The sequence below is a fragment of the Heptranchias perlo genome, unplaced genomic scaffold, assembly GCF_035084215.1.
Source record: "Heptranchias perlo isolate sHepPer1 unplaced genomic scaffold, sHepPer1.hap1 HAP1_SCAFFOLD_50, whole genome shotgun sequence".
Classification (NCBI taxonomy): domain Eukaryota; kingdom Metazoa; phylum Chordata; class Chondrichthyes; order Hexanchiformes; family Hexanchidae; genus Heptranchias; species Heptranchias perlo.
The window spans coordinates 6,992,577-7,011,632 of record NW_027139516.1 but is presented as its reverse complement, the minus strand read 5'-3'; the positions used below and the strand labels follow the sequence as shown (position 1 = coordinate 7,011,632).

General features: G+C 56.6%; 1 non-coding gene across 1 annotated transcript; it reads right to left on the bottom strand.

The window, feature by feature from the left end:
* Positions 1–18,668: 18,668 nt before the first annotated feature.
* trnag-ucc (transfer RNA glycine (anticodon UCC)) lies at positions 18,669–18,740 on the bottom strand. The gene has a single exon. It is a non-coding gene; the product is annotated as a tRNA-Gly (tRNA).
* Positions 18,741–19,056: the final 316 nt, after the last annotated feature.

Below are 19,056 nucleotides of genomic sequence, written 5' to 3'. Positions count from 1 at the left end.
GGGGTGACTGGGTGCATGTCGGATTGCTGGGTGCAGACTGGGATCAGTCTGGGGTGACTGGGTGCACTGTCGGATCCCTGGGTGCAGTCTGGGATCAGTCTGGGGTGACTGCGTGCACTGTAGGATCCCTGGGTGCAGTCTGGGATCAGTCTGGGGTGAATGCATGCACTGTTAGATTCATGGGTGCCGTCTGGAATCTGTCTGGGGTGACTGCGTGCTCTGTGCGATCTCTGGGTGCAGTCTGGGATCAGTCTGGTGTGACTGGGTGCACTCTGGGATCCCTGCGTGCAGTCTGCGATCAGTCTGAGGTGACTGGGTACACTGTAGGATCCCTGGGTGCAGTCTGGGATCAATCTGGGATGACTGAGTGCACTGTTGGATCGCTGGGTGCAGTCTGGGATCAGTCTGTGGTGACTGGGTGCACTCTGGGATCCCTGGGTGCAGTCTGCGATCAGTCTGGGGTGAATGGGTACACTGTAGGATCCCTGGGTGCAGTCTGGGATCAGTCTTGGGTGACTGAGTGCACTGTCGGATCGCTGGGTGCAGTCTGTGATCAGTCTGGGGTGACTGGGTGCACTCTGGGATCCCTGGGTGCAGTCTGCGATCAGTCTGGGGTGAGTTCGTGCAATGTAGCATCCCTGGGTGCAGTCTGTGATCAGTCTGGGTTGACTGCGTGCACTGTAGTATCCCTGGGTGCAGTCTGGGATCAGTTTGGGGTGACTGCTTGCACTGTTGGATTCCTGGGTGCAGTCTGGGATCAGTCTGGGGTGACTGGGTGCATTTTAGGATCCCTGGGTGAAGTCTGGGATCAGTTTGGGGTGACTGCGTGCACTGTACGATCCCTGGGTGCAGTCTGGGATCAGTCTGGGGTGACTGCGTGCACTGTAGAATTCCTGGGTGCAGTCTGGGATCGATCTGGCATGACTGGGAGCACTCTGGGATGCCTGGGTGCAGTCTGGGATCAGTCTGGTGTGACTGCGTGCTCTGTAGGATTCCTGGGTGCAGTCTGGGATCAGTCGTGGATGACTGCGTGCACTGTAGGATCCCTGGGTGCAGTCTGGGATCAGTCTGGGGTTACTGCGTGCACTGCAGGATTCCTGGGTGCAGTCTGGGGTGACTGCGTGCAATGTCGGATCTCTGGGTGCAGTCTGGGATCAGTCTGGGGTGACTGCGTGCAATGTAGAATTCATGGGTGCAGTCTGGGATCATTCTGGGGTGACTGCGTCCACTGCAGGATATCTGGGTGCAGTCTGGGATCTGTCTGGGGTTACTGCGTGCACTGTAGGATCCCTGTGTGCAGTCTGGGCTCAGTCTGGGGTGACTGGGTGCACTGTAGGAACCCAGGGTGCAGTCTGGGATTAGTCTGGGGTGACTGAGTGCACTGTGGGATCCCTGGGTGCAGTCTGGGATCAGTCTGGGGTGACTGCGTGCAATGTCGGATTCCTGGGTGCAGTCTGGGATCAGTCTGGGGTGACTGCGTGCTCTGTAGGATTCCTGGGTGCAGTCTGGGATCAGTCGTGCATGACTGCGTGCACTGTAGGATCCCTGGGTGCAGTCTGGGATCAGTCTGGGGTTACTGCGTGCACTGCAGGATTCCTGGGTGCAGTCTGGGGTGACTGCGTGAAATGTCGGATCTCTGGGTGCAGTCTGGGATCAGTCTGGGGTGACTGCATGCACTGTAGAATTCCTGGGTGCAGTCTGGGATCATTCTGGTGTGACTGCGTCCACTGCAGGATATCTGGGTGCAGTCTGGGATCTGTCTGGGGTTACTGCGTGCACTGTAGGATCCCTGTGTGCAGTCTGGGCTCAGTCTGGGGTGACTGGGTGCACTGCAGGAACCCAGGGTGCAGTCTGGGATCAGTCTGGGGTGACTGCGTTCACTGTGGGATCCCTGGGTGCAGTCTGGGATCAGTCTGGGGTGACTGCGTGCAATGTCGGATTCCTGGGTGCAGTCTGGGATCAGTCTGGGGTGACTGCGTGCACTGTAGGGTAATTGGGTGCAATCTGGGATTAGTCTGGGGTGACTGCGTGCACTGTAGGATCCCTGGGTGCAGTCTAGGATCAGTCTGGGTTGACTGCGTGCACTGCAGATTTCCTGGGTGCAGTCTGGGATCAGTCGGGGGTGACTGCGTTCAATGTAGGATCATGGGGTGCAGTCTGGGATTAGTCTGGGGTGACTGCGTTCACTGTCGGCTCCCTGGGTGTCGTCTGGGATCAGTCTTGGGTGACTGCATGCACTGACGGATTCCTGTGTGCAGTCTGGAACCAGACTGTGGTGACTGCATGCACTGTAGGATCCCTGGGTGCTGTCTGGGATCAGCCTGGGGTGACTGCATGCACTGTTAGATTCCTGGGTGCAGTCTGGGATCTGTCTGGGGTGACTGCGTGCAATGTAGGATCCCTGGGTGCAGTCTGGGATCAGTCTGGGGTGACTGCGTGCACTGTCGGATCCCTGGGTGCAGTCTGGGATCATTCTGGGGTGACTTCGTGCACTGTAGGATCCCTGGGTGCAGCCTGGGATCAGTCTGGGGTGACTGCGTGCACTGTCGGATCCCTGGGTGCAGTCTGGGATCATTCTGGGGTGACTTCGTGCACTGTAGGATTACTGCGTGCAGTCTGGGATCAGTCTGGGGTGACTGTGTGCACTGCAGGATCCCAGGGTGCAGTCTGGGATCAGTCTTGGTTGACTGGGTGCAGTCTGGGATTAGTTAGGGGTGAATGCGTGCACATTGGGATACCTGGGTGCAGTCTGGGATCAGTCTGGGGTGGCTGCGTGCACTGTACGATCACTGGGTGCAGTCTGGGATCAGTCTGGGGTGACTGCGTGCACTGCAGGATGCCAGGGTGCAGTCTGCGAACAGTCCGTGGTGACTGGGTGCATTCTGGGATCCCTGGGTGCAGTCTGGGATCAGTCTGGGGTGACTGGGTGCATTGTTGGATCCGTGGGTGCAGTCTGGGATCACTCTGGGGTGACTGCGTGCACTGTGGGATCCCTGGGTGCAGTCTGGGATCAGTCTGAGGTGACGAGGTGCACTTTAGGATTGCTGGGTGCAGTCTGGGTTCAGTCTGGGGTGACTGCGTGCACTGTAGGATCCCTGGGTGCAGTCTGGGATCCGACTGGGGTGACTGCGTGCACTGTAGATTTCCTGGGTGCAGTCTGCGATCAGTCTGGGGTGACTGCGTGCACTGTAGGATTCCTGGGTGCAGTCTGGGATCAGTCTGGGGTTATTGCGTGCACCGTTGAATCCATGGGTGCAGTCTGGGTTCAGTCTGGGGTGACTGCGTGCAATGTCGGATTCCTGGGTGCAATCTGTGATCAGTCTGGGGTGACTGCGTGCACTCTCGGATTCCTGGGTGCAGTCTGGGATCAGTCTTGGGTGACTGCGAGCAATGTCGAATTCCTGGGTGCAATCTGGGATTAGTCTGGGGTGACTGCGTGCACTGTAGGATCCGTGGGTGCAGTCTTGGATCAGTCTGGGTTGACTGCGTGCACTGCAGGTTGCCAGGGTGCAGTCTGCGAACAGTCCGTGGTGACTGGGTGCATTCTGGGATCCCTGGGTGCAGTCTGGGATCAGTCTGGGGTGACTGGGTGCATTGTTGGATCCGTGGGTGTAGTCTGGGATCAGTCTGGGGTGACTGCGTGCACTGTGGGATCCCTGGGTGCAGTCTGGGATCAGTCTGAGGTGACGAGGTGCACTTTAGGATTGCTGGGTGCAGTCTGGGTTCAGTCTGGGGTGACTGCGTGCACTGTAGGATCCCTGGGTTCAGTCTGGGATCCGACTGGGGTGACTGCGTGCACTGTAGATTTCCTGGGTGCAGTCTGGAATCAGTCTGGGGTGACGGCGTGCACTGTAGAATTCCTGGGTGCAGTCTGGGATCAGTCTGGGGTTATTGCGTGCACCGTTGAATCCATGGGTGCAGTCTGGGTTCAGTCTGGGGTGACTGCGTGCAATGTCGGATTCCTGGGTGCAATCTATGATCAGTCTGGGGTGACTGCGTGCACTCTCGGATTCCTGGGTGCAGTCTGGGATCAGTCTGGGGTGACTGCGTGCACTGTAGGATACATGGGTGCAATCTGGGATTAGTCTGGGGTGACTGCGTGCACTGTAGGATCCGTGGGTGCAGTCTAGGATCAGTCTGGGTTGACTGCGTGCACTGTAGATTTCCTGGGTGCAGTCTGGGATCAGTCGGGGTTGACTGCGTTCAATGTAGGATCACTGGGTGCAGTCTGGGATCAGTCTGGGGTGACTGCGTTCAATGTCGGCTCCCTGGGTGTCGTCTGGGATCAGTCTGGGGTGACTGCATGCACTTTCGGATTCCTGGGTGCAGTCTGGAACCAGACTGTGGTGACTGCATGCACTGTAGGATCCCTGGGTGCAGTCTGGGATCAGTCTGGGTTGACTGCATGCACTGTTAGATTCCTGGGTGCAGTCTGGGATCTGTCTGGGGTGACTGCGTGCACTGTCGGGACCCTGGGTGCAGTCTGGTATCAGTCTGGGGTGACTGCGTGCACTGTAGGATCCCTGGGTTTAGTCTGGGATCAGCCTGGGGTGACTGCGTGCACTGTAGGATCCCTGGGTGCAGTCTGGGATCAGTCTGGGGTGACTGCCTGCACTGCAGTATTCCTGTGTGCAGTCTGGGGTGACAGCGTCCAACGCCGGATCACTGGGTGCAGTCTGGGATCTGTCTGGGGTGACTGGGTGCATTCTGGGATCCCTGGGAGCAGTCTGGGATCAGTCTGGGGTGACTGGGTGCATTGTTGGATCCGTGGGTGCAGTCTGGGATTAGTCTGGGGTGACTGCGTGCACTGTGGGATCCCTGGGTGCAGTCTGGGATCAGTCTGGGGTGACTGTGTGCACTGTTGATTCCCTGGGTGCAGTCTGGGATCAGTGTGAGGTGACGAGGTGCACTTTAGGATTGCTGGGTGCAGTCTGAGTTCAGCCTGGGGTGACTGCGTGCACTGTAGGATCCCTGGGTGCAGTCTGGGATCCGTCTGGGGTGACTGCGTGCACTGTAGATGTCCTGGGTGCAGTCTGGGATCAGTCTGGGGTGACTGCGTGCACTGTAGGATTCCTGGGTGCATTCTGGGATCAGTCTGGGGTGATTACGTGCACCGTTGAATCCATGGGTGCAGTCTGGGATCAGTCTGGGGTGACTGCGAGCACTGTCGGATCCTTGGCTGCAGTCTGGGATCAGTCTGCGTTGACTGCGCGCACTGCAGGATTCCTGGGTGCAGTCTGGGATGAGTCTGGGGTGACTGCGTGCACTGTAGGATCCGACCTGCAGTCTGGGATCAGTCTGGGGTGACTGCGAGCACTGACGGATCGTTGGCTGCAGTCTGGGATCAGTCTGCGTTGACTGCGCGCACTGCAGGATTCCTGGGTGCAGTCTGGGATCAGTCTGGGGTGACTGCGTGCACTGTAGCCTCCCTGGGTGCAGTGTGGGATCAGTCTGGTGTGACTGTGTGCACTGTAGATTTCATGGGTGCAGTCTGGAATCAGTCTAGTGTGACTGCGTGCACTGTAGGATCCCTGGGTGCAGTCTGGGATCAGTCTGGGGTGATTGCGTGCACTGTAGATTCCCTGGGTGTCGTCTGGGATCAGTCTGGGGTGACTGCGTGCACTGTAGAATCCATGGGTGCAGTCTGGGATCAGTCTGGGGTGACTGCGTGCACTTTTGGATCCCTGGGTGCACTCCGGGATCTGTCTGGGGTGACTGGTTGCACTCTGGGATCCCTGGGTGCAGTCTGGGTTCAGTCTGAGGTGACTGCGTGCATTGTATGATCCATGGGTGCAGTCTGGGATCAGTCTGGCGTGACTGATTGCACTCTGGGATCCCTGGGTGCAGTCTGGGATCAGTCTGGGTTGACTGCATGCACAGCAGGATCCCTGGGTGCAGTCACTGTTCAGTCTGGGGTGACTGCGTGCTCTGTAGGATTCCTGGGTGCAGTCCGGGATCAGTCTGGGGTGACTGCGTGCATTGTAGGATCACTGGGTGCAGTCTGGGATCAGTCTGGGGTGACTGCGTGCACTGTAGGATCCGACCTGCAGTCTGGGATCAGTCTGGGGTGACTGCGAGCACTGACGGATCGTTGGCTGCAGTCTGGGATCAGTCTGCGTTGACTGCGCGCACTGCAGGATTCCTGGGTGCAGTCTGGGTTCAGTCTGGGGTGACTGCGTGCACTGTAGCCTCCCTGGGTGCAGTGTGGGATCAGTCTGGTGTGACTGTGTGCACTGTAGATTTCATGGGTGCAGTCTGGAATCAGTCTAGTGTGACTGGCTGCATTGTTGGATACGTGGGTGCAGTCTGGGATCAGTCTGGAGTGACTGGGTGCACTATATGATTCCTGGGTGCAGTCTGGGATCAGTCTGGGGTGACTGCGTGCACTGTAGAATCCTGGGTGCAGTCCGGGATCAGTCTGGGGTGACTGCATGCACTGTCGGATTCCTGGGTGCAGTCTGGGACCAGACTGGGGTGACTGCATGCACTGTCGGATCCCTGGGTGCAGTCTGGGATCAGTCTGGAGTGACTGCGTGCATTGTAGGATCCCTGGGTGCAGTCTGGGATCAGTCTGGGGTTAATGCGTGCACTGTTGGATTCCTGGGTGCAGTCTGGGATCAGTCTGGGATGACTGGGTGCATGTAGGATTACTGGGTGCAGTCTGGGATCAGTCTGGTTTGACTGTGTGCACTGCAGGATCCCTGAGTGCAGTCTGGGATCAGTCTGGGTTGACTGGGTGCTGTCTGGGATCAGTTAGTGGTTAATGTGTGCACATTTGGATCCCTGGATGCAGTCTAGGATTCGTCTGGGGTGACTGCGTGCACTGTACGATCCCTCGGTGCAGTCTGGGATCAATCTGCGGTGAATTAGTGCACTGCAGGATCCCTGGGTGCAGTCTGTGAACAGTCTGGGGTGACTGGGTGCATTCTGGGATCCCTGGGTGCAGTGTGGGATCAGTCTGGGGTGACGGGTGCACTCTGGGATCACTGGGTGCCGTCTGGGATAAGTCTGGGGTGACTGCCTGCACTGTAGGATCCCTGGGTGCAGTCTGGGATCAGTCTGGGGGTACTGCGTGCACTGTCGGAATCCTGGGTGCAGTCTGGGATCAGGCTGGGTTCACTGCGTGCACTGTAGATTTCCTGGTTGCAGTCTGGGATCAGTCTGGGAAGTCTTCGTGCACTCCGGGATCCGTGGCTGCAGTCTGGGATCAGTCTATGGTGACTGCGTGCACTGTAGGATCCCTGGGTGCAGTCTGGGATCAGTCTGGGGTGACTGCATGCACTGTTAGATTCCTGGGTGCAGTCTGGGATCTGTCTGGGGTGACTGCGTGCCCTGTTGGATTCCTGGGTGCAGTCTGCGATCAGTCTGAGGTGACTGCATTCCAATGTCGGATCACTGGGTGCAGTCTGGGATCTGTCTGGGGTGACTGCGTGCCCCGTTGGATTCCTGGGTGCAGTCTGGGATCAGTCTGGGGTGCCAACGTGCACTGTAGGATCCCTGGGTGCCGTCTGGGTTCTGTCTTGGGTGACTGCGTGCCCTGTTGGATTCCTGGGTGCAGTCTGGTATCAGTGTGGGGTGATTGCGTGCACTGTCGGATCCCTGGGTGCAGTCTGGGATCAGTCTCGGGTGACTGCGTGCACTGCAGGATCCCTGGGTTCAGTCTGGGATCAGTCTGGGTTGACTGCGTGCACTGTAGAATCCCTGGGTGCAGTCTGGGATCAGTCTGGAGTGACTGCGTGCCCTGTAGCATTCCTGGGTGCAGTCTGGGATCTGTCTGGGATGACTGCGTGCACTGCCGGATTCCTGTCTGCAGTCTGGGGTGACTGCGTTCAATGTAGGATCACTGGGTGCAGTCTGGGATCAGTCTGGGGTGACTTCGTGCACTGTCGGCTCCCTGGGTGTAGTCTGGGATCAGTCTGGGGTTAATGCGTGCACTGTTGGATTCCTGGGTGCAGTCTGGGATCAGTCTGGGATGACTGGGTGCATGTAGGATTACTGGGTGTAGTCTGGGATCAGTCTGGGGTTAATGCGTGCACTGTTGGATTCCTGGGTGCAGTCTGGGATCAGTCTGGGATGACTGCATGCACTGTTGTATTCCTGGGTGCAGTCTGGGACCAGACTGGGGTGACTGCATGCACTGTCGGATCCCTGGGTGCAGTCTGGGATCAGTCTGGGGTGACTGCGTGCACTGTTGGATCCATGGGTGCAGTCTGGGATCTGTCTGGGGTGACTGCGTGCCCCGTTGGATTCCTGGGTGCAGTCTGGGATCAGTCTGGGGTGCCTGCGTGCACTGTAGGATCCCTGGGTGCCGTCTGGGTTCTGTCTTGGGTGACTGCGTGCCCTGGTGGATTCCTGGGTGCAGTCTGGGATCAGTGTGGGGTGATTGCGTGCACTGTAGGATCCCTCGGTTCAGTCTGGGATCAGTCTGGGGTGACTTCCTGCACTGTCGGATCCCTGGGTGCAGTCTGGGATCAGTCTTGGTTGACTGCGTGCACTGTAGCATTCCTGGGTGCAGTCTGGGATCAGTCTGGGATGACTGCGTGCACTGCAGGATTCCTGTCTGCAGTCTGGCGTGACTGCGTTCAATGTAGGATCACTGGGTGCAGTCCGGGATCAGTCTGGGGTGACTGCGTGCACTGTCGGCTCCCTGCGTTTAGTCTGTGATCAGTCTGGGGTTAATGCGTGCACTGTTGGATTCCTGGGTGCACTTTGGGATCAGTCTGTGATGACTGGGTGCATGTAGGATTACTGGGTGCAGTCTGGGATCAGTCTGGGGTGACTGTGTGCACTGCAGGATCCCTGAGTGCAGTCCGGGATCAGTCTGGGGTGACTGGGTGCTGTCTGGGATCAGTTAGGGGTTAATGCGTGCACATTTGGATCCCTGGATGCAGTCTAGGAGTCGTCTGGGTTGACTGCCTGCACTGTACGATCCCTGGGTGCAGTCTGGGATCAGTCTGGGGTGACTGGGTGCATTCTAGGATCCCTGGGTGCAGTGTGGGATCAGTCTGGGGTGACTGGGTGCATTGTAGAATCTGTGGGTGAAGTCTGGGATCAGTCTGGGGTGACTGCGTCCACTGTAGTATCCCTGGGTGCAGTCTGGGATCAATCTGTGGTGACGGTGTGCACTGCAGGTTCCCTGTGTGCAGTCTGGGATCAGTCTGGGGGGACTGGGTGCATTGTAGGATCCGGGGGTGCAGTCTGGGATCAGTCAGGAGTGACTGGGTGCACTCTGGGATCCCTGGGTGCAGTCTGGGATAAGTCTGGGGTGACTGCGTGCACTGTAGGATCCCTGGGTGCAGTCTGGGATCAGGCTGGGTTGACTGCGTGCACTGTAGATTTCCTGGTTGCAGTCTGGGTTCAGTCTGGGATGTCTTGGTGCACTCCGGGATCCCTGGGTGCAGTCTGGGATAAGTCTGGGGTGACTGCGTGCACTGCAGGATCCCTGGGTGCAGTCTGGTGTCAGTCTGTGGTGATTGCGTGCACTGCAGGATCCCTGGGTGCAGTCTGGGATCAGTCTGGGGTGACTGCGTGCACTGTAGGATTCCTGGTTGCTGTCTGGGATCAGTCTGGGGTGACTGCGTGCACTGTCCAATCCCTGGGTGCAGTCTGGGATCAGTCTGGGGTGACTTGGTGCACTCTGGGATCCCTGGGTGCAGTCTGGGATCAGTCTGGGGTGATTGCGTGCACTGCAGGATCCCTGGGTGCAGTCTGGGATGCGTCTCGGGTGACTGCGTGCACTGTAGGATCCCTGGGTGCATTCTGGGATCAGTCTGGGGTGACTGCGTGCACTGTGGGATTCCTGCGTGCAGTCTGGGTTCAGTCTGGGATGACTGCGTGCACTGTTTCAATCCCTGGGTGCAGTCTGGGATCAATCTGGGGTTACTGAGTGCACTGTAGGATCCCTGGGTGCAGTCTGGGATCAGTCTGGGGTGACTGCGTGCACTGTAGGATTCCTGGTTGCAGTCTGGGATCAGTCTGGGGTGACTGCGTGCACTGTAGGTTTCCTGGGTGCAGACTGGGATGAGTCTGGGGTCACTGCGTGCACTGTACATTTCCTAGCTGCAGTCTGGGATCAGTCTGGGATGACTTGGTGCACTCTGGGATCCCTGGGTCCAGTCTGGGGTGACTGCGTACACTGCAGGATCCCTGGGTACAGTCTGGGATCAGTCTGGGGTGACTGCTTGCACTGTGGGATTCCTGGGTGCAGTCTGGGATCAGTCTGGTTTTACTGAGTGAACTGTCGGATCACTGGGTGCAGTCTGGGATCAGTTTTTGGGAGACTGCTTGCACTGTAGAATTTCTGGGTCCAGTCTGGGATCAGTCTGGCGTGACTGGGTGCACTCTGGGATCCCTGGGTGCAGTCTGGGATCAGTCTGGGTTTAATGCGTGCACTGTTGGATTCCTGGGTGCAGTCTGGGATCAGTCTGTGATGACTGGGTGCATGTAGGATTACTGGGTGCAGTCTGGGATCAGTCTGGGGTGACTGTGTGCACTACAGGATCCCTGAGTGCAGTCCGGGATCAGTCTGGGGTGACTGGGTGCTGTCTGGGATCAGTTAGGGGTGAATGCTTGCACATTTGGATCCCTGGATGCAGTCTAGGAGTCGTCTGGGGTGAATGCCTGCACTGTACGATCCCTGGGTGCAGTCTGGGATCAGTCTGGGGTGACTGGGTGCATTCTAGGATCCCTGGGTGCAGTGTGGGATCAGTCTGGGGTGACTGGGTGCATTGTAGAATCTGTGGGTGAAGTCTGGGATCAGTCTGGGGTGACTGCGTCCACTGTAGTATCCCTGGGTGCAGTCTGGGATCAGTCTGCGGTGACGGTGTGCACTGCAGGTTCCCTGGGTGCAGTCTGGGATCAGTCTGGGGGGACTGGGTGCATTGTAGGATCCGGGGGTGCAGTCTGGGATCAGTCAGGAGTGACTGGGTGCACTCTGGGATCCCTGGGTGCAGTCTGGGATAAGTCTGGGGTGACTGCGTGCACTGTAGGATCCCTGGGTGCAGTCTGGGATCAGGCTGGGTTGACTGCGTGCACTGTAGATTTCCTGGTTGCAGTCTGGGTTCAGTCTGGGATGTCTTGGTGCACTCCGGGATCCCTGGGTGCAGTCTGGGATAAGTCTGGGGTGACTGCGTGCACTGCAGGATCCCTGGGTGCAGTCTGGGGTCAGTCTGTGGTGATTGCGTGCACTGCAGGATCCCTGGGTGCAGTCTGGGATCAGTCTGGGGTGACTGCGTGCACTGTAGGATTCCTGGTTGCTGTCTGGGATCAGTCTGGGGTGACTGCGTGCACTGTCCAATCCCTGGGTGCAGTCTGGGATCAGTCTGGGGTGACTTGGTGCACTCTGGGATCCCTGGGTGCAGTCTGGGATCAGTCTGGGGTGATTGCGTGCACTGCAGGATCCCTGGGTGCAGTCTGGGATGTGTCTCGGGTGACTGCGTGCACTGTAGGATCCCTGGGTGCATTCTGGGATCAGTCTGGGGTGACTGCGTGCACTGTGGGATTCCTGCGTGCAGTCTGGGATCAGTCTGGGATGACTGCGTGCACTGTCCGATCCCTGGGTGCAGTCTGGGATCAATCTGGGGTTACTGAGTGCACTGTAGGATCCCTGGGTGCAGTCTGGGATCAGTCTGGGGTGACTGCGTGCACTGTAGGATTCCTGGTTGCAGTCTGGGATCAGTCTGGGGTGACTGCGTGCACTGTAGGTTTCCTGGGTGCAGACTGGGATGAGTCTGGGGTCACTGCGTGCACTGTAGATTTCCTAGCTGCAGTCTGGGATCAGTCTGGGATGACTTGGTGCACTCTGGGATCCCTGGGTCCAGTCTGGGGTGACTGCGTACACTGCAGGATCCCTGGGTACAGTCTGGGATCAGTCTGGGGTGACTGCTTGCACTGTGGGATTCCTGGGTGCAGTCTGGGATCAGTCTGGTTTTACTGAGTGCACTGTCGGATCACTGGGTGCAGTCTGGGATCAGTTTTTGGGAGACTGCTTGCACTGTCCGATCCCTGGGTAAATCTGTAGGATCCCTGGGTGCAGTCTGGGATCAGTCTGGGGTGACTGCGTGCATTGTAGAATTTCTGGGTGCAGTCTTTGATCAGTCTGGCGTGACTGGGTGCACTCTGGGATCCCTGGGTGCAGTCTGGGATCAGTCTGGGGTGACTGGTTGCATTTTAGGATCCATGGGTGCAGTCTGGGATCAGTCTGGGTTGACTGCGTGCACAGCAGGATCCCTGGGTGCAGTCTGGGATCAGTCTGGGTTGACTGGGTGCATGTAGGATTACTGGGTGCAGTCTGGGATCAGTCTGGGGAGACTGCGTGCACTGTACGATCCCTGGGTGCAGTCTGGGATCAGTCTGGGGTGACTGCGTGCACTGTTGAATTACTGGGTGCAGTCTGGGATCAGTCTGGCGTGACTGGGTGCACTCTGGGATACCTGAGTGCAGTCTGGGAACGGTCTGGGGTGACTGGGTGCATTTTTGGATCGCTGGGTGCAGTCTGGGATCAGTCTGGGTAGACTGAGTGCACTCTGGAATCCCTGGGTGCATTCTGGGATCAGTCTGGGTTGACTGCGTGCACTGCTGGATCCGTCTGGGATCCGTCCGATATGACTGCGTGCTTTGTAGGATTCCTCGGTGCGGTCTGGGATCAGTCTGGGGTGACTGGGTGCATGTAGGATTACTGGGTGTAGTCTGGGATCAGTCTGGGGTGACTGGCTGCATGTAGGATTACTGGGTGCAGTCTATGATCAGTCTGGGATGACTGCGTGCACTGTACGATCCCTGGGTGAAGTCTGGGATCAGTCTGGGATGATTGCGTGCACTGTAGGATCACTGGGTGCAGTCTGGGATCAGTCTGGGGTGACTGCGTGCACTGCAGATTTGCTGGGGGCAGTCTGGGATCAGTCGGGGTAACTGGGTGCACTCTGGGATCCCTGGGTGCAGTCTGGGAAAGGTCTGGAGTGACTGCGTGCACTGTAGGATTCCTGGGTGCAGTCAGCGATCAATCTGGGTGACTGGGTGCGTTCTGGGATCCCTGGGTGCAGTCTGGGATTAGTCTGGGGTGAGTGGGTGCACTGCAGGATCCGTGGCTGCAGTCTGGGATCAGTCTGGGGTGACTGCGTGCACTTTCCGATCCCTGGGTGCAGTCTGGGATCAGTCTGGGGTGACTGTGTGCACTGTAGATTTCCTGGCTGCAGTCTGGGATCATTCTGCGATGACTTGGTGCCCTCAGGCTTACCTTGGTGCAGTCTGTGATCAGTCTGGGGTTACTGCGTGCACCCTGGTATCCCTGGGTGCAGTCTGGGTTCAGTCTGGGGTGGCAGCCTGCACTGTAGGATTCATGGGTGCAGTCTGGGATCAGTCTGTGGTTACTGAGTGCACTGTCGGATCCCTGGGTGCAGTCTGGGATCAGTCTGGGGAGACTGCGTGCACTGTACGATTCCTGGGTACAGTTTGGGTTCAGTCAGGAGTGACTGTGTGAACTGTAGAATTCCAGGTTGCTGTCTGGGATCAGTCTGGCGTGACTGGGTGCACTCTGGAATCCCTGGGTGCAGTCTTGGATCAGTCTGGGGTGACTGGGTGCATTTTAGGATCCCTGTGTGCAGTCTGTGATCAGTCTGGGTAGACTGCGTGCACTCTGGGATCCCTGGGTGCAGTCTGGGATCAGTCTGGGTTGACTGCGTGCACTGTATTATTCCTGGGTGCAGTCTGGGTTCAGTCTTGGGTGACTGCGTGCACTGTATTATTCCTGGGTGCAGTCTGGGATCAGTCTGGGGTGACTGCGTGCACTGTAGGTTTCCTGGGTGCAGACTGGGATCAGTCTGGGGTCACCGCGTGCACTGTAGATTTTCTGGCTGCTGTCTGGGATCAGTCTGGAATGACTTGGTGCACTCTGGGATCCCTGGGTGCAGTCTGGGATCAGTCTGGGGTGATTGTGTGCACTCTGGGATCCCTGGGTGCAGTCTGGGTTCAGTCTGGGGTGGCTGCCTGCACTGTAGGATTCATGGGTGCAGTCTGGGATCAGTCTGTGGTGACTGCGTGCACTGTGGGATCCCTGGGTGCAGTCTGGGATCAGTCTGGGATGACTGCGTGCACTGTCCGATCCCTGGGTGCAGTCTGGGATCAGTCTGTGGTTACTGAGTGCACTGTCGGATCCCTGGGTGCAGTCTGGGATCAGTCTGGGGAGACTGCGTGCATTGTACGATCCCTGGGTGCAGTCTGGGTTCAGTCAGGAGTGACTGTGTGAACTGTTGAATTCCAGGGTGCTGTCTGGGATCAGTCTGGCCTGACTGGGTGCACTCTGGAATCCCTGGGTGCAGTCTTGGATCAGTCTGGGGTGACTGGGTGCATTTTAGGATCCCTGTGTGCAGTCTGTGATCAGTATGGGTAGACTGCGTGCACTCTGGGATCCCTGGGTGCAGTCTGGGATCAGTCTGGGTTGACTGCGTGCACTGTATTATTCCTGGGTGCAGTCTGGGATCAGTCTGGGGTGACTGCGTGCACTGTCCAATCCCTGGGTGCAGTCTGGGATCAGTCTGGGGTGACTTGGTGCACTCTGGGATCCCTGGGTGCAGTCTGGGATCAGTCTGGGGTGATTGCGTGCACTGCAGGATCCCTGGGTGCAGTCTGGGATGTGTCTCGGGTGACTGCGTGCACTGTAGGATCCCTGGGTGCATTCTGGGATCAGTCTGGGGTGACTGCGTGCACTGTGGGATTCCTGCGTGCAGTCTGGGATCAGTCTGGGATGACTGCGTGCACTGTCCGATCCCTGGGTGCAGTCTGGGATCAATCTGGGGTTACTGAGTGCACTGTAGGATCCCTGGGTGCAGTCTGGGATCAGTCTGGGGTGACTGCGTGCACTGTAGGATTCCTGGTTGCAGTCTGGGATCAGTCTGGGGTGACTGCGTGCACTGTAGGTTTCCTGGGTGCAGACTGGGATGAGTCTGGGGTCACTGCGTGCACTGTAGATTTCCTAGCTGCAGTCTGGGATCAGTCTGGGATGACTTGGTGCACTCTGGGATCCCTGGGTCCAGTCTGGGGTGACTGCGTACACTGCAGGATCCCTGGGTACAGTCTGGGATCAGTCTGGGGTGACTGCTTGCACTGTGGGATTCCTGGGTGCAGTCTGGGATCAGTCTGGTTTTACTGAGTGCACTGTCGGATCACTGGGTGCAGTCTGGGATCAGTTTTTGGGAGACTGCTTGCACTGTCCGATCCCTGGGTAAATCTGTAGGATCCCTGGGTGCAGTCTGGGATCAGTCTGGGGTGACTGCGTGCATTGTAGAATTTCTGGGTGCAGTCTTTGATCAGTCTGGCGTGACTGGGTGCACTCTGGGATCCCTGGGTGCAGTCTGGGATCAGTCTGGGGTGACTGGTTGCATTTTAGGATCCATGGGTGCAGTCTGGGATCAGTCTGGGTTGACTGCGTGCACAGCAGGATCCCTGGGTGCAGTCTGGGATCAGTCTGGGTTGACTGGGTGCATGTAGGATTACTGGGTGCAGTCTGGGATCAGTCTGGGGAGACTGCGTGCACTGTACGATCCCTGGGTGCAGTCTGGGATCAGTCTGGGGTGACTGCGTGCACTGTTGAATTACTGGGTGCAGTCTGGGATCAGTCTGGCGTGACTGGGTGCACTCTGGGATACCTGAGTGCAGTCTGGGAACGGTCTGGGGTGACTGGGTGCATTTTTGGATCGCTGGGTGCAGTCTGGGATCAGTCTGGGTAGACTGAGTGCACTCTGGAATCCCTGGGTGCATTCTGGGATCAGTCTGGGTTGACTGCGTGCACTGCTGGATCCGTCTGGGATCCGTCCGATATGACTGCGTGCTTTGTAGGATTCCTCGGTGCGGTCTGGGATCAGTCTGGGGTGACTGGGTGCATGTAGGATTACTGGGTGTAGTCTGGGATCAGTCTGGGGTGACTGGCTGCATGTAGGATTACTGGGTGCAGTCTATGATCAGTCTGGGATGACTGCGTGCACTGTACGATCCCTGGGTGAAGTCTGGGATCAGTCTGGGATGATTGCGTGCACTGTAGGATCACTGGGTGCAGTCTGGGATCAGTCTGGGGTGACTGCGTGCACTGCAGATTTGCTGGGGGCAGTCTGGGATCAGTCGGGGTAACTGGGTGCACTCTGGGATCCCTGGGTGCAGTCTGGGAAAGGTCTGGAGTGACTGCGTGCACTGTAGGATTCCTGGGTGCAGTCAGCGATCAATCTGGGTGACTGGGTGCGTTCTGGGATCCCTGGGTGCAGTCTGGGATTAGTCTGGGGTGAGTGGGTGCACTGCAGGATCCGTGGCTGCAGTCTGGGATCAGTCTGGGGTGACTGCGTGCACTTTCCGATCCCTGGGTGCAGTCTGGGATCAGTCTGGGGTGACTGTGTGCACTGTAGATTTCCTGGCTGCAGTCTGGGATCATTCTGCGATGACTTGGTGCCCTCAGGCTTACCTTGGTGCAGTCTGTGATCAGTCTGGGGTTACTGCGTGCACCCTGGTATCCCTGGGTGCAGTCTGGGTTCAGTCTGGGGTGGCAGCCTGCACTGTAGGATTCATGGGTGCAGTCTGGGATCAGTCTGTGGTTACTGAGTGCACTGTCGGATCCCTGGGTGCAGTCTGGGATCAGTCTGGGGAGACTGCGTGCACTGTACGATTCCTGGGTACAGTTTGGGTTCAGTCAGGAGTGACTGTGTGAACTGTAGAATTCCAGGTTGCTGTCTGGGATCAGTCTGGCGTGACTGGGTGCACTCTGGAATCCCTGGGTGCAGTCTTGGATCAGTCTGGGGTGACTGGGTGCATTTTAGGATCCCTGTGTGCAGTCTGTGATCAGTCTGGGTAGACTGCGTGCACTCTGGGATCCCTGGGTGCAGTCTGGGATCAGTCTGGGTTGACTGCGTGCACTGTATTATTCCTGGGTGCAGTCTGGGTTCAGTCTTGGGTGACTGCGTGCACTGTATTATTCCTGGGTGCAGTCTGGGATCAGTCTGGGGTGACTGCGTGCACTGTAGGTTTCCTGGGTGCAGACTGGGATCAGTCTGGGGTCACCGCGTGCACTGTAGATTTTCTGGCTGCTGTCTGGGATCAGTCTGGAATGACTTGGTGCACTCTGGGATCCCTGGGTGCAGTCTGGGATCAGTCTGGGGTGATTGTGTGCACTCTGGGATCCCTGGGTGCAGTCTGGGTTCAGTCTGGGGTGGCTGCCTGCACTGTAGGATTCATGGGTGCAGTCTGGGATCAGTCTGTGGTGACTGCGTGCACTGTGGGATCCCTGGGTGCAGTCTGGGATCAGTCTGGGATGACTGCGTGCACTGTCCGATCCCTGGGTGCAGTCTGGGATCAGTCTGTGGTTACTGAGTGCACTGTCGGATCCCTGGGTGCAGTCTGGGATCAGTCTGGGGAGACTGCGTGCATTGTACGATCCCTGGGTGCAGTCTGGGTTCAGTCAGGAGTGACTGTGTGAACTGTTGAATTCCAGGGTGCTGTCTGGGATCAGTCTGGCCTGACTGGGTGCACTCTGGAATCCCTGGGTGCAGTCTTGGATCAGTCTGGGGTGACTGGGTGCATTTTAGGATCCCTGTGTGCAGTCTGTGATCAGTATGGGTAGACTGCGTGCACTCTGGGATCCCTGGGTGCAGTCTGGGATCAGTCTGGGTTGACTGCGTGCACTGTATTATTCCTGGGTGCAGTCTGGGATCAGTCTTGGGTGACTGCGTGCACTGTAGGATCCATGTTCCTAGCTTCTTGCTATTTAGAAAATACACTGATCTATCGTTTTATGGTCCAAAGGGATGACCTCGCACTTCCCCACGTTGAATTCCACCTGCCACAGTTTCACCCATTCACTTAACCTATCAATATCCCTTTGCAACTTCCTGCTCCCATCTCCAATGTTTACTGTGCTACCGAAATTACTGTCGCCAGCACACTTGGAAATAAAGTTCTCCACATAAGAACATAAGAAATAGATGCAGAATAGGTCATATGGCCCATCGAGCCTGGTCGGCCATTCAAGAAGATCATGGCTGATCTTCGATCTCAGCTCCACTTTCCCGCCCGATCCCCATATCCCTTGATTCCCCGAGAGTCCAAAAATCTATCGATCACAGCTTTGAATATAACTCAACGACTTTGCATCCACATCCCTCTGGGGTGTAGAGAATTCCAAAGATTCACAATCCTTCGAGTGAAGAAATGTTTCCTCATGTCGGTCCTAAATGGCCGACCCCTTATCTTGAGACTATGAGCTCTAGTTCTTGACTCTCCAGCCAGGGGAATCAGACTTTCAGCATCTACCCTTTCAAGCCGTCTAAGAATTTTATACATTTCAATGCGATCACCTCTCATTCTTCTAAACTCCACCGAATATTGGCCAATTTTACACAATATCTCCTCATACTACAATTGCAGCAAGACCTCCTTACTCTTATATTCCAACACCCTTACAATAAAGGCTAACATATCATTTCCCTTCCTCACTCTCATTAGACCCTTGACAACTCAGCATTTCCAGCATGTTTTTCCTCTTTTCATTCTTTGGGAAAATAAATGAAGGTTGATAACATTTTACTATAATTACACCCGATTATGTTTTGGAAACAATATCCAACTGAACTGCATCAAATTCGATTGCAAACTGAAGAGGTTCTGATGGAAATAAACTAATAAGAACACTGAATTGCGATGACCGGGAATCGAACCCGGGTCAACTGCTTGGAAGGCAGCTATGCTCACCACTATACCACCATCGCTGAAAATAACCAACAATAAAATAGTTCCCAAACATCAGACCCTGACCAGACACTGCAGGCTGTTGGATTTTGTTCTTCATTTTCACTGGTTTCTGACGGATCCTTTCTCGCTCTGTTGCAGTTCCTGTTTCCGCCCAGTAGATTTCACCAACCCCCAATCAATGGAAATTCCACACCAGCCAGTCATTCTTCACCTGATATCGGACTGAAGAGACAGTCGATACCTGCAATACTTGACCAGCTGGAAATACATTTTACCACAGCTCACATCAGCCTTTGAGTAAAGTTAAATAATTGCATTAAATCATTACAGAGA